This window comes from Jaculus jaculus, chromosome 8 (assembly GCF_020740685.1).
Source record: "Jaculus jaculus isolate mJacJac1 chromosome 8, mJacJac1.mat.Y.cur, whole genome shotgun sequence".
NCBI lineage: Eukaryota > Metazoa > Chordata > Mammalia > Rodentia > Dipodidae > Jaculus > Jaculus jaculus.
In genome coordinates, this window is record NC_059109.1 from 65933707 (window position 1) to 65956884 (window position 23178).

Here is a 23178-nt window from a genome sequence, read left to right on the forward strand (position 1 = left end):
ATTTATTTGAGAGAAAGAGAGAGAGAGAGAGAGAGAGAGAATTGGTGTGCCAAGGCCTCCAGCCACTGCAAATGAACTCCAGGTGCATGTGTCACCTTTGCATCTGGCTTATGTGAGTCCTGGGGAATAAAACCAAGGTCTTTTGGTTTTGCAGATAAGCATCTTAATGACTAAGCCATCTCTCCAGCCCTCAAACCCTCCTCTCTTTAGACCATGAAGTCTAGATGTTCCACCTTAAGGCTGGCCTGGGTCCACATGCTCCCCTCTGCTGAAGAAGGGGGAGGAAAGGTAAACCCTGGCTGCTGTTTCTGTGTGTGGGTTCTAGGATTCACCTGTATTTGTGTGATATGGGCAGGGTGTGTGGGGAGTCTAAGAAAGCCTCTGAACCGCAACCCTTTCGTTTGTGGCTTCTTTTAAGCAACAAATTGGATAAAATAAGACTGAGAAAGATAATTACTAAATTCTTATATTTATTCGGTTAAGTACAAATTCAAGAGGAGGAAAATAGGTATACTCACAAGGCCTGAGAGACCACGTGGAGGGCCTGGAAAAAAAACATGAAAAGAGCATTAAGGAGGAAGGGAAAGAAAGTACAAAGCACTCCTGCCATGTAAAAAAAAAAAAAAAAAAAAAAAAAGCACCCATGTGGGAGTGAGGCTGGGCCAAGAGAAGGGAAATTTCCCAGAGTCTGGAAGTTCAGGAACCAGCCAAGAGAGCTCGCCCTCCTCTGGTAAACATATTTATAACCTTATGGTGGTGGGCCCTACCTTCTGGCTCAGGTGAGCCAGAGACAGCTCATTGGTCTGAGCTAGAGGCTGGCTGAGGAAAAGGCTACCCATGAAGCCAAGTTCTGGAGATTGAACTTGACCAAACACAATGTCAGAGTTAGATTTAAATTCTAGGTAAAGGGTCCTCCCTCCCAGGAGGGGCTCAGGTTGTTTGTGGGAAAACAGATCCAGGGAAGAGAGAAAAAGTCTGATCATACTTTGATCTCTAGCAAAGTGGAGACTTCAAGGATAGACCAAAGACGTTCCTGCTTCTCACTTTCAGGGGCCCAGTCACCCTAACTGCCTAACAAAGCTCCCTAACTCCCTCTCATCTCTTCTCAGTCATGGATATTTGGGAATTATTTTTGCATGAAGGCACAGGATGAATTCATTGAATTCAAGGCTTGGGAAAGAAAGGGTCTGAGCTTCCAGTGAAAGTGTTTTATTTGCTGACTACAAGCTTACTTCATTTTCAGATTCTTAGATTTTACATTTGCTGTGATATTGTCCATATGTGAAAAGGACTGAATTCATTTTACTTTTCATGTTCTATATTAGAAAATATAAACACATATGTAGCTTCGTGTAGCTTCCTGTTACCTCACTAAAACAATTACCTAGTAATACTCTAATAATCTGCTGGTAAATAGCTTAATATCAGATAAATACAAGGTTATTAGGTATAGATGTGTGTCTTTGCCTTTGTCTTGTCCTTCCAATGACAGGGGAAAGCATCACCGGTGTTTCACCATTTTATTTGGATGATATTGCTGTTTTTGTACCTCTGTAAAAACAAGAAAAGCTTACAAAGTTAACTGGAACTACTGATGTACACTAACAAACAATGTTTTTAAATTTAATGTAGTTATAATTTCTAATATTTTCTCTTATGATTATATTTTTCATCATGTTTAAGGAAACATTCATAATATTGAGAATCCTACTAAAAGTTACTTATTTTATTTTCACATTATAGTCTGTACCTCTTCTACCACTGGTTTTTATGTCTGACATGGGAACCCAATCTTTTTTTTTCTTTCAAGTGGGGGATCAAGAGTGTTCTAGGTATGCATAACCAAACACAATAGTCTGGGTGGGCTACAGAGCAGGTATTTTCATTCTCTGTTTGGCATAATTGTAGTATATGCTTTTGTATGTATTTTAATGGTTGTAACTGATATGACCTAATATCCTTCTTTTTCCTTCTTATTCTTTTATCTGTCCTATTTCTCTGGTGTATGGAAGCATGTGTTTGTACATCTAAACAATTGTTGCTAACTGCTGTATGGAACTCCAGAGTGTGGTATCATTTTATTTTACCTATTTACTTCTTTGACACTCAGTTATATTTCAGAAATATTCTTACTTTCTGTTTCTTTCCTTTTAAAAAATTTTTACTATTTATTTATGCATGTTCATACACATGCCAGGGTCTCTTGTTACTATAAGCACATGCCATGCTAGTTTTATGTGGGTAGCAGGGAATTAAACCTTTTGCCAGCAGGCTTTGCAAGCAAGCATCTTTAACCACTGAGCCATATCCCAGCCCCACTTTCTGCTTCTTTCTAAGCTTGCAAATTTATATTTTTTTCTCACAAATGTATCTATTTTGTCTGTTTTAAATTTATTAATATTATATATTAACAGTATTCATTAAGAGTATTTTTTAATCTGTTTTCTATCTGCAGTTATATAGCCCTCTTCCACCTCTAGCATTTTTTGTGTTATCTTCCTTGATTTTTTTTTCTCTTGGTTTATTTTCCCATAGATTAGGTTATTTTATCAACCTTTTCTCAAGGACAACTTTTTTTGGATCTGTTGATTCTCTGTATGGCTGATTTCTATTTTCTCTCCTGTTCTCACTGTTATGCTAATTTAACTAGCATTAATAATTGGCATGGGTCAAATATCCTCATGCATAATACACATACACACATATAATTTATTTGAGATAGACTGACAGACCTAAGGAGAGAAAGAGAGAATAGAATGAGAATGAGTATGGGTAGACCAGGGTCTCGTGCCACTGTAAACAAACTCTAGATGCAGTTGCCACTTTATCCATCTGGCTTTATGTGTGTACTGGGGAATCAAACCTGGGCCCTAAGGCTTTTCAAGCAAGTGCCTTTAACCACTGAGCCATCGCTGTAGCGAGGGCCTTATATATTATCTTAATTCTGTCCTTATAACTTTAAGAAAAAATTACTAATGTGGTAGTTTGAATGTAAAATGTCCCCCATATGTTCATGTTCTTGAATACTTGATCCCCAGTTGTGGGCAATGTTCAAGGTGGTTGTGGAACATTCAGGAGGTGCATCCTTGGAGGAAGAAAAGTGTCACTGGGTGTGGGTGTTATAGCTCAGCTCCACACCCTGTTCCCCCCCCTCCTTCTCTCTTTCTGTTCCCCTCTCCTCCCTCTCTCCGCTTCCCATGCTTCAAAGAGATACCAGCTTCTTGCTCCCGCATCCTCTCCATGATGAACTTTCCTCTTGAATCTGGGAGCCAAATTAAATCCCTCCTTCCACAAACTGCTTCTGGTCAGGTCTTTTTTTCTCAGCAACAAGAAAGTAATACAACATTTATTATATCTATTTGACAAATTAGAGGATGTTGTGAAATTCATAGAGCCACTAAATTACAATGCCAAGATTCAAATCCAAGCCACATATATTGTGTCATTCCTTTCTTCTTTGAAGCAGAACACAAAGACTCAACATGGTGTTTAACTCCAGGGAATAAATTAGTGATGTTAGGATTTAAGTGCAATATGAAGCCATAGAGGAATCTTGAATTAGGAATTGAAGCCAATCAGTTCTCGGCTGCTACCTTCAATGGTGCTTTCATGGGAAGGATGAGGACCTAATTATCATCAGAGCCTGTACAGCCTTTTATTCCAGAGCTGGAAAAATTGTCAAATATATAATGGAATGCAAATTAACAAATTGTCTAGCTATGAATTACAATTTTTAAAATTTCAATTATGAAATATCTTATTTGCAGCCAGTTTTCAAGGCGTTTTCAAAGATGTTTCTAGTTCTCACACTTCTTCCCACTTTAGCAGCTGTTAGGTAACTAGGGTGTTTCTTACAACCATCCTACAGATTCAAATATTAGGGGTAACCTGCTCAAGATCATATACATAACAAGAGACACAATGATTCTAGACTGTGGCCTCTGGCTCTTTGCTTGTTCATTGCTGGCTGTTACTTATACCTCCCACAGGAACTGATTTAGTTAATTCATGTCACAGTTTTGGGTACAATTGTATAACAAAAATGTTGGTACAAGTCTCTCTCTCTCTATATACACACACATGGATGGATGGATAGATAGATAGGTAGGTAGGTAGGTAGATAGATAGATAGATAGATAGATAGATAGATAGATAGATAGATATTCACAAAAATAATTGAAGTGTTATGAGAGGTTTGGTACAGGACTATGGTAAAAACAAAAAAGGCTGTGAAATTTTCCTTTAAGTGAAAAGAGGAGAAGAATTTTAATATTTTTATAGTATTCTCTAAATCAATCTTAAAAATTCAACATCACAAATCCATCCCATAGGAATATAGTGAGAATTTCAATATAACATATAATATGTTGCAGATAATGGACACAAACCAGGCAAGAATGCTTGAGATTCTGGACAAAAATGATTAAAATATAACTCAGTGTACTGTAATTTGAGGAACGTTCCAGATGACCACCGACCTATTAGCTTACTTGTAAAAAGCTTTCAAAGCATTTCAAAGCTCTTCCTAGTTCTCATACTTCTTACAACTTAGGTAACTAGGATGCAAACATCAGAAGTTAAGTGACTTGCTCAAGATCATTTACATAACAAGAGGCCGAACTACTCTAGGCTGTGGTCTCTGGCTCTGTCCATCTCCCCATATTATAACTAAGAAGAGGGCTGTGAATGGTGTAAATCCTTTCACTTTGATCTCTGTTACAGCTAGTCTGTCCTTGGCACAATCATCTTCTCTCCTCTGACTTATCCTCTACCCAACCTGATTTCCCCTTGAAATGAGGATGCAGGTTTCTTGGTACCAGCATTATGTCTCACCATGCCCATGTCAAGGATTCACAAGATGGTGATTGTTGTCTTCTTGTTACTCATCATGGCTTCTCCAGCTCTTGAACATCTTGAAGCATATGACACCATATTAAGCTACCTTTCCTCTTCCTTTTTACAATCATTCTCTGATCTTTGAATCAGAAAACTCATTGAACCTGTTTACTCACATCTCTGTCACTATTACTGAATTCATTTTGATGACATCCACTATTGTGCAAATAGCCTGCTAAACAATCTATCCTCTTAGACTCTTGCCTGACTCACTTAGAATGGCATCTCCAGCTACTCATTCTTGGAGTTGAACACTATGCTTTATTAATACTGTTGACTTCACCATCCCAAAAGTTCAAATTTGGTAAGAGAGGTTGGGGATCCAGCCCAGTTGGTAGAGTACCTGCCTAGCAGGGCTGAGTCTCCAGCACTATATAAAAGCAGGCATGACGATGCAGGCCTGTGATTCTACCAAGAGAGTGGCAGAGGCAGGGGGATCAGATGCTCAAGTTCATCCTCAGCTGCATACTGAGTTTGAGGCCAGCCTGGAATCCATGAGACCCTGTCTCAAAACACAAACAATAACAATAAACTAGGCTAACATTTCTTCCAGTATTTCAACCACAAATCCCCCCTGGACACTTTGGGGACTTCAGTTCGTTGCACAGAGTCCTTTTTGCTCTATGCCATACCTCACATCTCATTTATGTCCTTTTCAACAAAATGCCATGGTCTATGACTCCCTTACATACGACTTACACTTCCTTCCCCCTTCTCTCTCCACTTGACCCACTTGGCAAAACCACAATTGTGGTTAAATGAAAAGTTCCACCCCCTCTCTTTCACAATGAGCAGAGTAAAGCCAGAAAAAAAGTCACATGCTGTATAGACACAGTTTAAATTTACAGCCACAAAACTCACATGGGCCCTCCGTACTGCCCAGCCAATTATCATTGTCTCTCTAGTCAATTTAATTTCCCACTCTTTGAGAAAATTATACCACACCTTCTGTTCCATCAAACTTGTTCTCCCTTCACTAGTAGCTGATGATCTCATTTCCTATCTCAGAAGAAATAACAATAGTCAAAAGAGCAAATGTATCTTCCACGACCACTTTCATGACTATATCAGGGACTGGGTCTCCTGCCTCGGCTCCTGATAAGGGGGTCAGACGCTGCTAATTCCCGCTGACTGCTATGACTGCTTGTTCCTGCTCCGCTGCATGGCTGGTTTCCCTGTCTCTGGTCATTTCCTGACCTGTAGTGGAATATCCCATCTGTGAGGGAGGAAATCTTCCCTCATGCTTCCAAGCTTGGTTCCATCTTCTGTACTTATTCCTCTTTGTGTTACACCTACTTGTAGAAAATCCACTTTGGGGCTGGAGAAATGGCTCAACAGTTAAGGCACTTGCCTGCCAAGCCTAAGGACCTGCATTTGATTACCCAGTACCCACGCAAAGCCAGATGCACAAGGTAGCACACTGGTCTACAGCTCTTTTTGCAGTGGCTGGTGGCCCTTCTGTGTCTTTCTCTCACTGTCTCTCAAATAAGTAAATAAATAAATAAAATACTTAAAAAAAAAAACCTTTCTATTCCTTTTTTTAAAGACATAAGGGCAGATAATAAAACAGAAAGTTTCAATTGTCCAGCAGTTCCAAAGATGGGGAGGTTAGTGTGACAACTTCCTTTTAGAATATGTCAATAGTGTTTCAGTTAATAGAAATAAATCCACCTACCAACAACTTTGTAAACAATAAAGCATTATTCTCACCATCACCTGCTGTGTAGACTCAGAAATTTGGCATATGTAAAAGGTTGATGTTTTTCTTTCTTTTTCTTTTCTAGCCCAGGCTAACATTGGAATTCGCTATGTAGTCTTAGGCTGGCCTTGAATTCACAGCGATCCTCCTTCTTTTGCCTGCCAAATTCTGGCATTAAAGTCATGTGACAGCATGCTTGGCCACAAGGTTGATTTTTATTGTGTTCTCTCAAACCTCCAACACTCTTATCTTTAAAAACCTTCCAGGACTTGTAAGATAGCTCAGTGGATAAAGGCACTCACTTGCAAAGATGAGCCATCTCTCCAGCCCATCAAAGAATTTTCAAAAAATAAAATAAATATGCTGGGTGTGGTGGCACATGCCTTTAATCCCCACACTCAGGAGGCAAAGGTAGGAGAATCACCGTGAGTTTGAGGCCACCTTGAGACTACAGAGTGAATTTCAGGTCAGCCTGAGCTAGAATGAGACCCTACCTTGAAACCTCCCCCTCCCCCAAAAATAAATAAAATAAAATAAATGAAAAACTTCCCAATATGTTGTCTTTTTCTTTCTTTTTCTCTCTCCCATCTTTAAAATGGGCTCTGTTAAAGCCAAAGAAAGAAATTTGATCTTATTCACTGTCAACCTGCCCTTTCTTCCCTTACCTATTAAACTAAAATTGGCCCAGATATGTCAGTATATTTCATTCCTATCTAGTGAATGAAAATGACATAGTAGTAAACGAATTGAAAGCCCAACATAGAAGTACACTTTGATAACAAAGAGCTTGCCTCAGCCTTCACAGCAGCAGAGCTCTGGTCAATCAGAGGTGGCTGACTGGCCATGTCCATGTAAGGCAACCTTGGAGCCAATGAAGCGAGCTGTTTGCACCTCATGTCTGTTTCCTTCAATAAATCCTGCCCATGCATCTCACAGAGTGGAGCTCTCTGAATGTCTTCTGTTTCACAGGGAGCCCCAATTTTCAAATCATTCTCTATTCTTTTAAATTTAATTTGTATAAAGTTTTTGTTTAAGCATGTCTTTTCAGGCTTTTCACACACTACCGAAATTATTCTGTCAGAACCACTACAACTGGTGACTTACCAACTTCAATTGCCAGGTCTCAGCCCTTAAATGATTGTCACTGTACCACGGCTGCTACAGCTGGTAACTCTGATGTCCTTGAAATACAGTGTCCCCACCCTGCCCCTGCTTCCTGAATGAGGTCTTTACTTCTTTTTTTTTTTTAAAGATATTTTTTGCTTATTTTTATTTATTTGGGAATGACAGACAGACAAAGAGAGAAAGAGGCAGATAGATAGAAACAGAATGGTGTGCCAGGGCCTCCAGCCACTGCAAACGAACTCCAGATGCATGTGTTACCTTGTACATCTGGCTTACAAGGGTCCTGGGGAACTGAGCCTCGAACCCAGGTCCTTAGGCTTCAGGCAAGTGCTTAACCACTAAGCCATCTCTAGCCCAGGTCTTTTCTTCTTGTATGCTACTGAGATAGCATTCCTTTGCTCCACTGATGAGTTCAGTGGCCAGCTCCCTCCTGTGCCTCTTCATTTCCCTTTCCCATTATCACTGTCACCATTCTGTGCTGCCTCGCTCTTTGTGCCCTCCACCCCCATTTTTCCACTATCAGCACAAAAGCAGGCATCAGCTCGCCATGGTATCGACTATGCTGATTTATTTATTAATTTATTTGTTTAAACTCCTCCCCAGCTCAGTGTCATCAGGAAAGCTTCCCTGTACTAAAGCCTGACTCTCCTTTGATGGTGCCTCTTTACCTGCCGTTTTTTCCTCACCCAGCACGTATTTCAGGAAAGAGGAGTAACTAGCACTCTTTCCCTGTGTCATGTTGTCTTTGTTGCTGCATGTCATAGCCCACTTTCGAAGTGCTCACCTTCTGTTCTCATCACTTCCATCTATGTAAGATACTCCAGTTCTCACATCGTTGCCCACAGATACCAAATTCACTCTCCGATCCTCTGTGTCTTTGCTCATATGGTCCCTTTCCAAGATGACTCTACCAGGGCCTTTGCCACCATCTTCTCAGTGAGACCTTCTCTAGTCACCCATATTTTAAGTTAAAAGCCTCACCATGTGTCACTCCCTGTCTTTCCCATGATTCATTTCCTTAAAACTCTTCTTCTAACACAACTTTGTTCTTACTTATTTATTATATGATTCCCACTATAATAAAAATATGCTGCATTAAGATAGCAATTTTTGCCTCTTTCTGAAAGTAATACCTAGCACATTAATATTGTGAATGGATGACTCCTCAGTGAATTCAGCATTTGTGGAATAGTCCTGCTTTGTCTGCTTTGCTTGAAGTCAGTGGCTCTGAGCTTCAGCCTCCAGCCCCCAGCATATTCCTTCTCAGAACCCACAACCCCACATCTCCTCAGTCTCCAGTTCTCTCTTTACATTTTAATCCTCACCTCTCACCAAATGTAAAAACCTCATGGAGGTCATTTTGGACATACACACACATCTAAAGTTTGACCCCAAATTCTATCCATAAAAATATTATAAGGAATAATATAAGAAATGAACATATGTATGTGTGTGCAAAGATGTTCATTTCATTATTGTTAAATTGAAATGAATGCAAATATTCATTACTTGAAGGAACCATACATTTCATAAACAGCCAAAAAAGGAATAATTAGATATGTGTGTTTTGACATAGTAAAATGTTATTGTAAAAAAGGTAAAATATCAAATTATAGGAAAGTGGGTATCGTGAGCTCACTTTCTTGATTATGAGATAACATATGACACATATACACAGATACATGAGTCAATTACATAGAAGTTTTTCAAAAATGGTATCTATGCTGGCTCAGTAGTTGAAGGAACTTGCTTGACAAATCTGCTGGCCTGGGTTCAATTCCCCAGTACCCACATAAAGTCAGATACACAAAGTATTGATTGTGTTAGGAGTTCATTTGAAGGAGCAAGAGATCCTGGTGTACCCACACTCTAGCCCCCTTCCTTTTTATCTCCCTTCCTTCTTTTCTCTGTTCACAAATAAATAAATAAAATAGTTTTCTTTAAAATGATATCTTTTATTCTTTCTAACTAAACTTGATGGATGTAAATATGGATGTTAGGTAAGACTTTCTAAGTTTGGAACCAAGAACATGGATCATAAAAAAAAAAACACTAATGAGGGCTAATTATATAATACCCTACAAACATTCATATAGGTAGACATTTTATACATACATATGTATGATGGGGTGTACATATTTTTAAAGTTATGGGATGTAAGGCCCATGTATGCTCAGATTGCCCAGAGTTATGTAACAGCCCATCTGTCAATTGGGGTAAGGAACCACTCATTCTCAATCCAGGACATGGGCTCCTTCCTTCATCTAAACTCATAAGTGGACCCCAGAAATAGACTTCTAGGTGCTCTTGAGGCACACATTTGCTTCAGCTTGCTCTCTTCCTGAGGAGCGTATGCTCTGCTTTTACTGTCACACTTTTACCACTATTACTCAGTGTAATGTCCAATTCATTAAAGAAACTAGACATTATACCTAGGGATACTCCAAGACCCCTTCTTATAATAAAACCATTCTGTTTGATAAACTGCTTCATCCTGGGTGTACTTCTTTGTGACTAAAACCAAGTGTTCAGTGAGAATATGTTGAATTGAAATGCCAATGATGCTATGAAAATTTAATGAAGATTTTCAAAACTAATTTCTACCATTGTGTGTTTCTAACTTGCAAAGCTATTTCATAGTTATCAGCATAATACACACACACACACACACACACACACACACACACACACATATGCAAAGAAAGAGATAGAGTCAAAAACAGAAAGAAAGGCAGGCAATGGGCATACCAGGGCATATACCACTGCTCACAAACTACAGCTGCAGAGCCACTTTATGCATCTGACTTTACATGGGTACTGGGGAAATAAACTTGAATCCTTAAGCTTTGCAGGCAAGTACTTTGAATGCTGAGCCATCTCCTCAGCTCCATCTTACACTATTTGATTCTACTAGTTTCTAAATATAAATCATATACATTATGGGGGTGGTAGTGCATGCCTAGAGTTCCTATAATCCAAGTATTAGGGAGGCAAGAGGACAAGAATTTCAGGTCAGCCTGGGCTACATAGAAGTTAGTTTAAAAACAAAAACAAAAGGTCATTTGACTCCGTCTTAAAAAAATGATTCTAGTTTGTTTTTAATATATTTATATCCTTTATTTATCAACATAACCTACTTATTTACATCATGTTCTAGTGTAACTAACAAGAAAAATAACATTCCGGAGAAAATTGCTGTAAAAATGTAAATCAAATAAATTCCATTGCAAATCACTGGTGAGGCCATCTCTAACATCAATTACAGTACAAAGTATCAGCAAAACAGCCACTGCCTGATTATGCAGTCAATAAAATACACTTTTAAAAAATTCACAAAAGGTCAACCTCTTTCTTTTTCTCTCTTTTTGTTTTTCCTAAGCAGGCTGTATAAATAATAGGGCATTAAAATGAAAACTATTGAGAATATGTTTCTTTTTTTTTTTTTAATTAATTAATTTATTTATTTGAGAGCAACAGACACAGAGAGAAAGACAGGTAGAGGGAGAGAGAGAGAATGGGCGCGCCAGGGCTTCCAGCCTCTGCAAACGAACTCCAGACGCGTGCGCCCTCTTGTGCATCTGGCTAACGTGGGACCTGGGGAACCGAGCCTCGAACCGGGGTCTTTAGGCTTCACAGGCAAGCGCTTAACCGCTACGCCATCTCTCCAGCCCAAGAATATGTTTCTTACTTGGGCTGAAAACGATGGAATGTTTCCATACAGAACTCAGTGCTAGTCTTGGTTTTGCTGCTATTTGGGTGATTTTGCTGAAAGTGTGCATGGCCATCCTGCCGCTCAGTTGTAAATAGACACACAGGGAAGGCTGTAGAGGAAACGGGAGTGGGAGTCTTGGTGCTGTGGTCCCAGAACCCATTATCATCATCCCAGCCAACACTGACGATGCCTTTGTGGAAACAAGCATCCATCTTTGAAATTTGGAGGCACATTGTCTGGTATGCTCTGGAATGAATCCCCAAACCAACACTGTTCAGAGGCCCCCAACACCTCATCACTAAAGCAGACCAAAAATGAACCCAACATGGCTCAGGGAAATTTTGCAAAAGAGGGGCGGAAAGAATGTCAGAGCCACATGTTGGGTCATGATATGCAGAGACATTTATTGTACCAATAACTGCGGGCTAACTCCACAATGCACAACCCATATACATCAACAAGGAGGAGTCATTGGGGAGGGGGTAGGTCACAGACGAGCCTAATAATGGTACCAAACTGCCTGTATTTGCTGAATACAAAACTAATTAAAAAGAAGAAGAAGAAAAAGAACTTAAAGTATTTAAAACCAAAAACAAAACAAAACAAAATAACCCATGAGGACACAGATCTGGATTGAGATTTCCTCCCAAATTCAATTCTCCACTGACCTCCTTTTTCTCCACAATAAGGAAATTTCTTTTGTTTTGTTTGTTTTTTTAATATTTGTTTATTTTATTCATTTATTTATTTGGGAGCTACAGACAGAGAGAGAGAGAGGGAGACAGAGAGAGAGAAAGAGAGAGAGAGAGAGAGAGAGAGGGAGACAGAGAGAGAGAGAATGGGCACGCCAGGGCTTCCAGCCACTGCAAACAAACTCCAGATGCATGCGCCCCCTTGTGCATCTTGCTGATGAGGGTCCTGGGGAATCGAGCTGCGAACTGGGGTCCTTAGGCTTCACAGGCAAGCGCTTAACCGCTAAGCCATCTCTCCAGCCCACAATAAGGAAATTTCTTAATCTCCAATGGCAGTCAAGAATTTTGACCTTTCCACCCACTGCTGGTGAAAGGAAAATAATATCAGCAACCACTGGACTCAGATTTAAGAAACCCAGATACATCATTATATTATTCTCAGCTTTGAGCTATTCCTTTACATAAGACTGGATGCCAACTCTGCTGCCTTCCATGGGTGTTAGAAAACTATATGGTGTAGTGCTTAAGTGGTATGTGCAGTATGTTCTCTCAAGCATTTAAAATGTTTATAATTTCTTTGTATGTGTGGGTATCGTATGGTATGTGGGTGTGGTGTGCATAGTTCATACACATACATGTATATGCAGAAGTGCATGCCTCACACACATATGCGAAAAGGCCAGAGAACAGCGTGTGTCTTTCTCTATCACTCTTCTACATATTTGCTTGAGACAAAGTCTGTCTGAACCCAGAGCTGCCATTTTGGCCAAGCTGACCAGCAAGCCCCAGTGATTTCCCAGTCTCTGCTCCCCACAAGCCTGGGGTTACAGGTATGTGTGGCCAGCTACTTGCATGGTGCTGAGGAATCAAACTCAGGATGGACCAGGCCCTCGAGCATGCTTGGCAGCTCCTCTTACCCTCTGGGCCACGGCTGAGCTTTTCTATTGCTGCCATGCATCTCTCACTTGTAACTGAAGACTTTCACCTCCACTCTCTTCTTTGCAGAAGACCAGTTCATGTTGTCATCTTGTGGTCACTTGCGAGTCAGCATCAGTTTCTCTGAGCATTTCCAACAAGCCGCAGTCATAGTCTGTGGGTAGGCTTACTCTCATCACAGCTCAAGCCAAGCACGCAATTATCTTGCTTACCAGTTTCTCCCAATACTCATATTTCATGGACAAGCCATGCTGTGAATACTTCCTGGATTGTTTATGCAGTTTGGAGAAAACACCTCTCTCTTTGCTTTTTGCTTTTGTTTCCCTGTAGAAGAAGCTCAACCCTTGTCCAGTCAATTGAATTAAGTTTACAGCCAGATTCTCCTGCTACCATCCATTTGCATGTGTCATAGGTTTCTTTTTAATAAGCACTATTCTCCTGCTTGACAACATTCAGAGGTGGTGAAACCCCAAGAACAAGCTCTCATTGGGGACATTGGGATTAGTCTTGACCTCTTTGCCCTTTCCCTTCTTTCTGGAAGAACACAGTGGTCTACTCTTCAGGATGCAGCCACAGGCCCCATCTCTCAGGAAGAGAGAGCAGGCCCTCACCAGAGATTTAATCTTCTAGCATCCTGATTATGGATTTTCTCATCTCTCAGATTTGTTCCAGTTTCAAGAACTGTGAGAATTCAATTTATGTTCCTCATAAATTACCTTGACTCTAGTATTTGGCTAAGACGCTGAACAGTCCACATTTAGATGACAAATGGGAGGGTGAGGCATTAAGCAACTCCTGAGCAGCCACGCCAGGATGGGAGTCTTGTGTCATGTTGATGAGAGACAGGTGAGCAGAACAAGGCACTGGAAATATCAATGACAAAGCTGGCTTATTTAGCAATGTTGCTTTTCTCTTTGGAGAAGTCAAACATAGCTTCAGAGAAATTCCAACTGAGCAATTTGCCTTCCTTGACTCCTGTGCAGTTAAGTCCAGAGCCTCTTCGCAGTGGAGACCCTCTTCCCAGTTACCTCTCTGATAGCCACAAATGGTAATCTTGGGGAACTCCCAGGGCTTTCCCTGGCGTTGGGATGGAGGATGCTTGCCCTGGGATGAGTCAAAGAGAAGGATCATACCTTTTGTGCTTTCTCTCTACTCATGTGTCTCTTAAGGTATAGATATTGACACCTCAGCCATTTGGCACACCGTGGCTATGTATTAGCACCAGTTTCAGACTCACATCAAGGCATGACTAAATTCTTGCCCACTCGCTGTTCCTGGAGCAAATGAGCAGAAACCCCTTTGATTGATGGAGACTGTTGTGAGGCATGATCAAGGAGCTGACAATGAACCTGGGTAGTGCTGGAAGTGCTCCTGTCTATGATCACAGCTGTAAGACTCACAGATAGGACCTTGTGGGAGGGGAGCCAGTAAGGTGCTCTCAAACAGGAATCTCAAGGGTGCAGGGAATTATTTTAGTTTCTAAGAACCTGGAAAATAAAAGACTTGGGCTTAATGTTTCCTTCCAGGATAAATTATTTCTACACTTTAGACAGGGTTAAAGGCAACTGACAATATGTTCGCATGCACAGTTGGCTCTTATGCACCAAAGACTGGAAGCCACAAGGTGGCACCTGCTAAGCACCCTGCCAGGGCATTGCTGAGATAGTCCATCACCCTGTCCTAGGTATTAGGCGACAGAGTTTCTGAAAACTTTATGATTTCTTCCTTTCAACATTCAAAGCATATTGCATATTGTTCAGAGATGTCCCAAACCAAAAGCAGGCAAAGAAATACTAACCACCAATGCTACCAGGTAAAAGGCTAACCATGTGGCTCCAGCTTGCATTGTGAGATAGCTTTGGATTAGAACCATCTAGTATGGAGCTGACCCCATAAGGAATCTGTCTCTCTCCTTTGCTTCTTTCCCCCATAGGGTCATACAATTGAATTTTAGACTGGCCTTGACTGGGATTATTTGTTCTTTTCTGTAGAGCTCTCAACTGTGGCCAAATTGTTGCTCTTAGCAACCACTGGGGCCTTGTAAACTGGCGTCTACTTCCTTGGAATACTTCCCAGGACCTTTTGAAGGCACTTGTCTCCCCAGGCCCCTCAATCTCGCAAGCCCTCTTCCATACTTTCTATCCTCTTCTCTCTCTTGGCCATTTCTAAAGGCCAGATGCTTACTTCCTGGCCACCCACTGCAGTAGCTCATTTTTCTGTTTTTTCTCATTCTATCCCCGAATCCTCTTTCTTTCCAGTGCCCCTCAACTCCAGGGACTTTCTACTCTAGTGGATCTGATTATTATGTCATCATTTACTGCCCTTTCACTTCTCAATATCTGAAGCCTGTATCTATTATCTAAAGTTTCTAAAGACAGCTGTTTGCATTCACACACACACACACACACACACACAAAATCATAGATGCTTTGAATAAATATAGAATTAAAAAGGTAATGATTTTTATTATAATCTTTAATAGGATACTTATATTTTTTGCTATTTAAACATTTTCTGAGGTGGCTTAGCAGGGCCTGGGGCCAGGGGACCTATTTAGAGTCTGGGAATTATACCATTGAAAAGTCTGTTTTCTGTTAGACATTGAGAATTGAGCTGAAGATTAAGAAGTGTTAAATAGGAATAAATTATAGATTTCCTGATAATGTTCACATTCCATGAGAAAATGTGATATAGTCCATGATGACCATAGGGTTCCAATGTCCATTTTACATATACATCCCCTTGTACTGGCTATTTCATTTCTTTTCCACTTCAAGCCTAATATTTATGTGCTACCCTTTCCATGCCTTCCTGAGAGATGTGAGGATTGAAAGGCCATTACCTGGAGAGTACAGGACCAGCCTAGCCTTGTATTTCCTATGGCTTTCATGGCAGGATAAGCATTACAAATGGAAAAATTAGTTTAAAATCCCACAATTAATCTTTCTATATGAATATGTTGTTGTAGATTTTCATACTGTTGAGTTGTTTGTCTCACAATCATGAAATATTAGGCATACAGTTGGCAAGGAGTAAGGCAGAGGGCATTGATTGTGGATAAAGTTACAAAGCCCCAAAGAATCAGAGCAAGCATGCTTAAGATTTCAACCAGCATCCAGAGATGAGAAAGGAAGAACAAAGTATGCTTTCTGAGTTAGCAAGCAACCACACTGAGGGAGGGGCTTCTGGGGGTGTAGTATACATTTCACTAAGATCACAACTATTCATGTCTCTGGACCAGGTGGGTAACTGGCATACTTCAACCTTCCTCTTTTTTTTAGGTAGGAGTTCGGGTTCTTCTTTCAGGGACCTCTGTGACTACTAATGTCTGCTACCTAGAACCTTCCCCACTCAAGAGTTAAGAACTAAAATCATTAAAGAGATGGGCAATGACTCAGTCTAGCTACTTCCAGCTGACGTGGGACATAGAAGAGGTTTTAGGGTCTCCATTCTTGCTGACTTTCAGGCCTTGGAAAATGATCATGGTGATTCAGCTAGATGGAGTTAGATTGACCTAGGACCATCTGAGGGTGGGCCAACTGCAAATGAGAGGAGATAAAATTACACAAAGTCCAAAGGTTACTGGTAATAATTAACTAGGTATAACCTTGCGTGTGCTCATAGTGGGGCTGAGGCAGTTGGGCAGCTGGGTCAATAATGGTAGGGGGCTCACAGCAAGCAGAAGAGGCAGAGGTGTCTGGGAGTTGCAGATGCGAAGCTCTGAAGGGGCTGCTCACCACCAGATTCCACTGACTCCCTCTCCCTCTGTGGCTGGGCTGCCCATCCCCTTCTAGCTGTAGGACCCTCACCAATGCTGGGACAGGGGTGGGCCTGTGCATCCATTGTCCAGTGTTCAGTGACTCCTGAAAAGTCAGGGTGTGAGCCTCAACCATCCCATGTCCCATGGGCATTCTTCCTGGACACCATCTTCAGTTCCAACTTTCTGGGCCAGTGGCCACGAATACTGTGTGAGGCCTTCTCCTGATGCAGCAACGACAAGACCACTCAGATCACCAAGTTGATGTAATAGCTGGAGGATGAAGCTGAGCAGTACTAGGAGAAAGGATAAGCAGTGAAGGTCCCAGGTCTGAGGGGACCACGCTGTGTGTAAGCAGTGAAGGCATGCCTTCCCAGCTTTCCCTTAGTGTCCCTTGTCCTATGACTCCAGCCCTGCCTGCACAGGAGCCTAGGGCAGCTCAGCCAGGAGCTGGAGGAGGTGTTTGTGGAGGAGTAGGGGAAAGAGGAGGTGCAAAGGATCCTTGAGATCCCTGATGTTCACCATGCCTCAGCTCTTCCACAGAATGGCAGATATACAGATGTAACTATCCGCTCATCTTCCTGAAGCCAAGCAACATTTCCAGCTCTACCTGCATGGCACTGGAATCCCTCCAGATTTCTGGCCAGTCCAACCTTCAGGAGCACCAGAGTGGTACTGAAGTGATTCTCTTCATCTACAGTGACAAAGCCTCCTCTGTGGGTCACCCAGCCTCTCTAGAAGACTGCAACACCTTTCCAGTCTTTGTTTCTGCTGCCACCACTCTGCCCAATCACAGTCAGATCTTCAAATGAGAACCTTCAGAAGTCTGTGCTAGAGTGCATGTGTTTGAAGAGGCCATGTCTGCAGGCCCTGATCTGGTCTTGATTTCTTGCCCCTACAAAAAGAAAGTCTATTTCATTTCAACAGGTTCAGCCTTCTGTCCTGTCAGCTTGATGAAGGCCTCTTCCCTGGCATGGGCTTTGTTCTCTCTCATCCTTTGAGAACGTTCACTTACTGTGTCAAAGTTCCATGTCCTCTGTGATAGGTCACTAGCAGCTGGACACTTCACATGTAAGTCCCTGCAGCTTCCCTCATTGGGTGGAAGATTGTGAGTTCCCTATCCCACAGGGTGAGTCTAAATGACTTATAGAAGGCTCTTGTCATGCAACAAGCTGGCTGTGGCAGAGAGAAAGAACCACAGACTTCCTTTCCTCTCCACCTCTGGAGACACAGAAGAGCAGATCAGAAGATAAATGTCCCAGTTCCAGACCCCTTCTTCTGAGGAGCTGAACAAAGTAGCCCCCAGGACACTTGACTAATTCACCTGTTAACAGGGGAGAACCAATTGTTTGCCCATGTGGCATTTTCTTTTTCACATATTTTGTATGGATACATCATGTGTTGTTACCAATTTTTCTCTTGTCTCTGTCCCCATTCTGCTGAGGGCCATTCCCAGTGGGGTTGAAGGTATTGCCCATGAGGTTGTGGGTTATGTGCAGTAGGAGCATAAGTCAATTGAGGGCATGAAGGGCAATGCATCTGGATATGATGTCTCAACCTTTTTTGGTTCTTACAATCTTTCTTCCCCCTTTTCCACAAAATTCCCTGAGCTATAGTGGGTATGTTTTAAGTCTACATTAGTGATGAGCCCTTAGAAGCGTCTGGATCTCTGCTTTGTAGGTGTTGACTGTCCTCAGCATCTATCCCCTTCACCCTGGTGCTGACTGTCAGGTTCACCAAGGAAGCAGCACACTTACTCAACTCCCCTATAACTCTGTGGTTTCAGCTGGGGCTTGGCTGAAGTGTGAGGGGTAGTTTATCTCTTCAGGTCTCACTACTTTCTGAAAAAGAAAAACAGCTTCTTCAATGGAGAGTGAAGTCAGTATTGTTTAAATGGGATAAGCATTATTAATTTAGGGAGAATTTGATGTATGTTAGCTCCTCTTTTAGCCAAAAACTAGTGAGAGTTGACATTGGAGAGCATAATCTATGTTGCCATAGGATTATGACCTGGTTCCAAATTCCAGATATGGGTTCCTTTCCACTGAGCAGATCTCTCAGCCAATCAGGAAGCTATTGGTTACCCACAAAGGCTGTGTGCCACTATTGCACTGGCATGTACATCATGTCAGAGTGTTTGCTTCTGAATAGCTTAGACCTCTGGTTGCTTAGACCATCCCTGCATTCCTGGGATGAAGACTACTTAATCAAGGTGGATAATGCTTTTGATCTGTTATTGAATGCAGTTTGTGAGATTATGTTCAGGATCTTTGCATCTAAATTCATCAGGGATATAGGCCTATAGTTTTATTTTCTTGTATCTCTATCTGGTTTTGGTATTAGGGTGATACTAGCTTCATAAAAGGAGTTGAGGAGCTGAGGAGCATTCCCTTTTCTCCACTTATGTGAAACAGTTTGAGAAAAATTGGTTTCAGTTTTTCATTGAAGTTATGGTAGAATTTAGCTGAGAAGCCATCTGGTCTTGGACTTTACTTTTTGGGGAGGTTTTTGATTACCTTTTCAATCTTGATGGATGTGTTTAGGAGATTAGTCTGCTCTGAGTTTAGTTTTAGTAGGTGGTATGTGGGTAATAATTCATTCATTGAGATTATACAATTTTGTGGAGTAGAAGTTATGGAAGTATGTCTTGATTCTTCCCATTTCATTGATATATAGTGTGACCTTCAGTTTTCATTTCTGATTTTGTTAATTTGAGACTTCTTTTTATTTTTTTGCTTTATCAAATTGGCAAGGGTTTTATCAATCTTGTTTAGTTTTTAAAAGAACCAGCTCTTTTTTTCATCAATTTTCGTAATTGTTTTCTTAGTTTCCAATTCATTAATTTCTGCTCTGATCTTTATTATTTATTTCCAGCTGGAGCTCTTAGGGCTGGATTTTTCCCTGTTTTCCAGTGCCTTTAGGTGGATGGTTAGGTTATTAATTTGGGATCCCTCTGCCTTTGTTATGAAATCATTTAGAGCTATGAATTTTCCCTTTAAGATTGCCTTCATTGTGTCCCATAAGTTTTGGTAAGTTGTGTTTTAATTATCATTCATTTCTAGAAATGTTATAATTTCTTTTTTGAGTTCTGTAATCCATGCATTGTTTAAAAGTGTATTGTTCAGTCTCCAGGATCTGGTGGAGTTCTTGATGTGTCCCTTGTTAATTTCTACCTTTAAAATATTATGATATGATGTGATGCAGGAAGATACTTCAATTTCACTGTACTTATAGAGCATGCTTCATGGCCTAATATATGGTCTATTTTGGAAAAAGTTACCTGGGCTGCTGAGAAGAATGTGTATTCTGTAGAAATGGGGTGGAAAGTTCTGTAGATGTCTGTTAGGTCTAGTTGATCTTTGGTGGTGTTAAGCTCTAGTATTTCCCTATTGATTTTCTGCTTGGATGATTTGTCTATTGATGATAGTGGAGTATTGAAGTCCCCAGCTATTATGGTGTTGGTGTTTATTTCTGTTTTGTAGTCAAGAAGGTTTAATTTTATAAACTATGGTGCACCTGTGTTTGGTGCATATAGATTTATGACTGCAATATCCTCATGTTATCTCATTCCCTTGATGAGTTAGAAGTGGCCTACTTTGTCCTTTTTATTATTTATTATTATGATTATTTTGGCATGAAGTCTATTTCATCAAATATTAATATAGTAATACTTGCTTGATTATTATTTCCATTTGCTTGAAATATTATTTTCATCCTTTTCCCTGAGTGGTGAAGTGGGTTTCTTTTTTTTTTTTTTTTAATTTATTTATTTGAGTGCGACAGACACAGAGAGAAAGACAGATAGAGGGAGAGAGAGAGAATGGGCGCACCAGGGCTTCCAGCCTCTGCAGACGAACTCCAGATGCGTGCACCCCCGTGTGCATCTGGCTAATGTGGGACCTGGGGAACCGAGCCTCGAACCGGGGTCCTTAGGCTTCACAGGCAAGCGCTTAACCACTAAGCCATCTCTCCAGCCCGGGTTTCTTGAATACAGTAGATAGAAGCATCTATTTTTCTGACCCACCCTTTTAACTTGTGTCTTTTGATGGGTGAGTTAAGACCATTAATATTTACGGATGTAACTGTGAGGTTGGATTTAACCCCTGCCATAATGAGGTATTTTACGGGATTTGGTGCTTTCTTGTGCTTTGTACTTTTTTTGAGCCTGCTGTAGTTTTGGTTATTGTGATCTTCTTCTTGTTAGCTCCTGAGATTGATTGTTTGACTGTTCTGTGTGGAGTATTCCTTGAAGTATTCTCTGTAGGTTTGGCTTGGTATTCATATAGTCATAGAGTTGACTTTTTTCATGGAAAGTTTTCTTTTCACCATCTATTGTGAGGGTTACTTTCCCTAGATACAGTAGTTTGGGTTGAAAGCCATAATTTTTTAGATTTTGAAGTGTTTCATTCCAGCTCTTCTGGCTTTCAGGATTTCCATTGAGAAATCTAAGGTTAATTCTGATGGGATTGTCTTTGCATGTTGTGAGTTATTTTCTCTATTGCTACTTTTAGCACTCTGTTTTCATTGTTTAGAGTTTAACTATGATGTGTCTTGGAGAGTTTCTTCTTTCATCCTGTCTGTTTGGTGTTCTGTGAGGTTCTTGTATCTGGATGGGCTTCCTTTTGAGAGATTGGATAATTTCTCTGCAATAATTTTGTTGAATATGTTCTGTATGCTTCTGGCTTGGAATTCCTGTCACTCTGCTATAACCATGATGTGGATGTTTAGTCATTTTAGGGTATCCCGCAGTCCCCTTATATGGTCACATGATTTTTTGAACTTATCAAAGAATCAATTTCTTCTGTCTTGTCTTCCAGCTCAGAGTTTCTGTAATGAGGGGGTCTAGAGGAGTTTTTAAAAGCTCTATTTGATTTTAAAAAAAAATTATGAGGGAGAGATTTGCAATCCAGGATCTCAGACACTGCAATCTAACTCCAGATGCTTGCTCCACCTAGTGGGCATGTGCGACCTTGCCCTTGTCTCACCTTTGTGCCTCTGGCTTACATAGGATCTAGAGTTGAACATGGGCCCTTAGGCTACACAGGCAAGTGCCTTAACCATGAACCCATCTCTCTATTTGAGTTTTGTTTTCTGTTGTGTAATTTTTCATTGTGTCCATCTCCTTTTTGAAGTATGATTTCATTTCAAGATCTGATATTCTTCATGCTTCCTAGAATTCATTCTAGCATTTGATCATGTCTTTATTAACCTTTCTCAGCTGAATATTATGATTCTCTATTTGTTGACTCACTTTTAATTCATTTATTACTCTTTTGAGGCTTCTCTGGTGTTCTTGAATTAAGTTAAGCCTAGTGACAAAAGCTGAGTGGTCTAGGTGACAATTCTGCTCAGTTTCATTTATGTGATTGTAGTTTTTTTTTTTTTTCTTATTTGTTCTTTCCTTACTTATTTGACAGAGAAAGAAGGAAAGAGAGAGAGAGAGAGAGAGAGAGAGAGAGAGAGAGAGAGAAGAGAAGAGAATGGGCAGGCCAGGGCCTCCAGCCACTGCAAAGAAACTCCAGATGTGTGTGTCCCCTTGTACATCTGACTAACATGGGTCCTGGGGAGTCAAACCTGGGTCCTTTGACTTTGCAGGCAAACGCCTTAACTACTAAGCCATCCCTGCAGCCCTGATTGTCAGATTTTTGATTATTTGCTTCCAGTTCAGCAATTCTTTTGTAAAAGTCACATAACTTGTTGTGTTTTTATTTTGGGATTCAATTTTGGTTGTTTTCTCTATGATTATGATTTCACTGGAGGCATCCAGTATAAGGCTAGGCATCCTTGGTGGAAATCTCTCACTTTTTGGACTGACTTTCTTTCCTTCTTTTCTCTTTCTTCTTCTTTATTATTATTATTATTATTATTATTACTATTATTTGCATTTGGTCTACCCATCTTGGTGTTATGTTTTAGTTTATTGAGGTGAAAGCAAGTATTTGTCCTTCTAGGATCTTAAGTGAGTGTTCTGTTTTTATTGTGAAGTGTGTTGGTATATGATGGTATTATAACCACAGATGTGCAGATTGTGGAGATTCCAAGTGCTTCAAAGGTGCCTGGGGAACTGGGAGCTCTTACCTACTCACTCCACCTGTGCACACTCTTCAGCACAAGGGACCAGGGGATGGAGACCCAGGAGCTGGAAAGCTGAGGAGACAGGGACAAGAGGCCAGGTTCCACAGTAGCCTGTGTACCCTCTGGCTCAGGGGAATAAAGATTTGGGGATTCAGGAGGTGATCAATCAGGAAACCCTAGCAAAAGACCTGCTTCACCAGCACACACACTGGGACCAGGGTACCCTAACCAAGCAGCAGTGATGTGGGACCAGGGAACTGGGAGATGGGGAATGAACTGACAGCTC

At 40.9% G+C, this 23178-nt stretch overlaps 1 pseudogene; it reads left to right on the forward strand.

The window, feature by feature from the left end:
• Positions 1-16871: 16871 nt before the first annotated feature.
• Positions 16872-17859, forward strand: LOC123462862 (annotated as a pseudogene).
• Positions 17860-23178: the final 5319 nt, after the last annotated feature.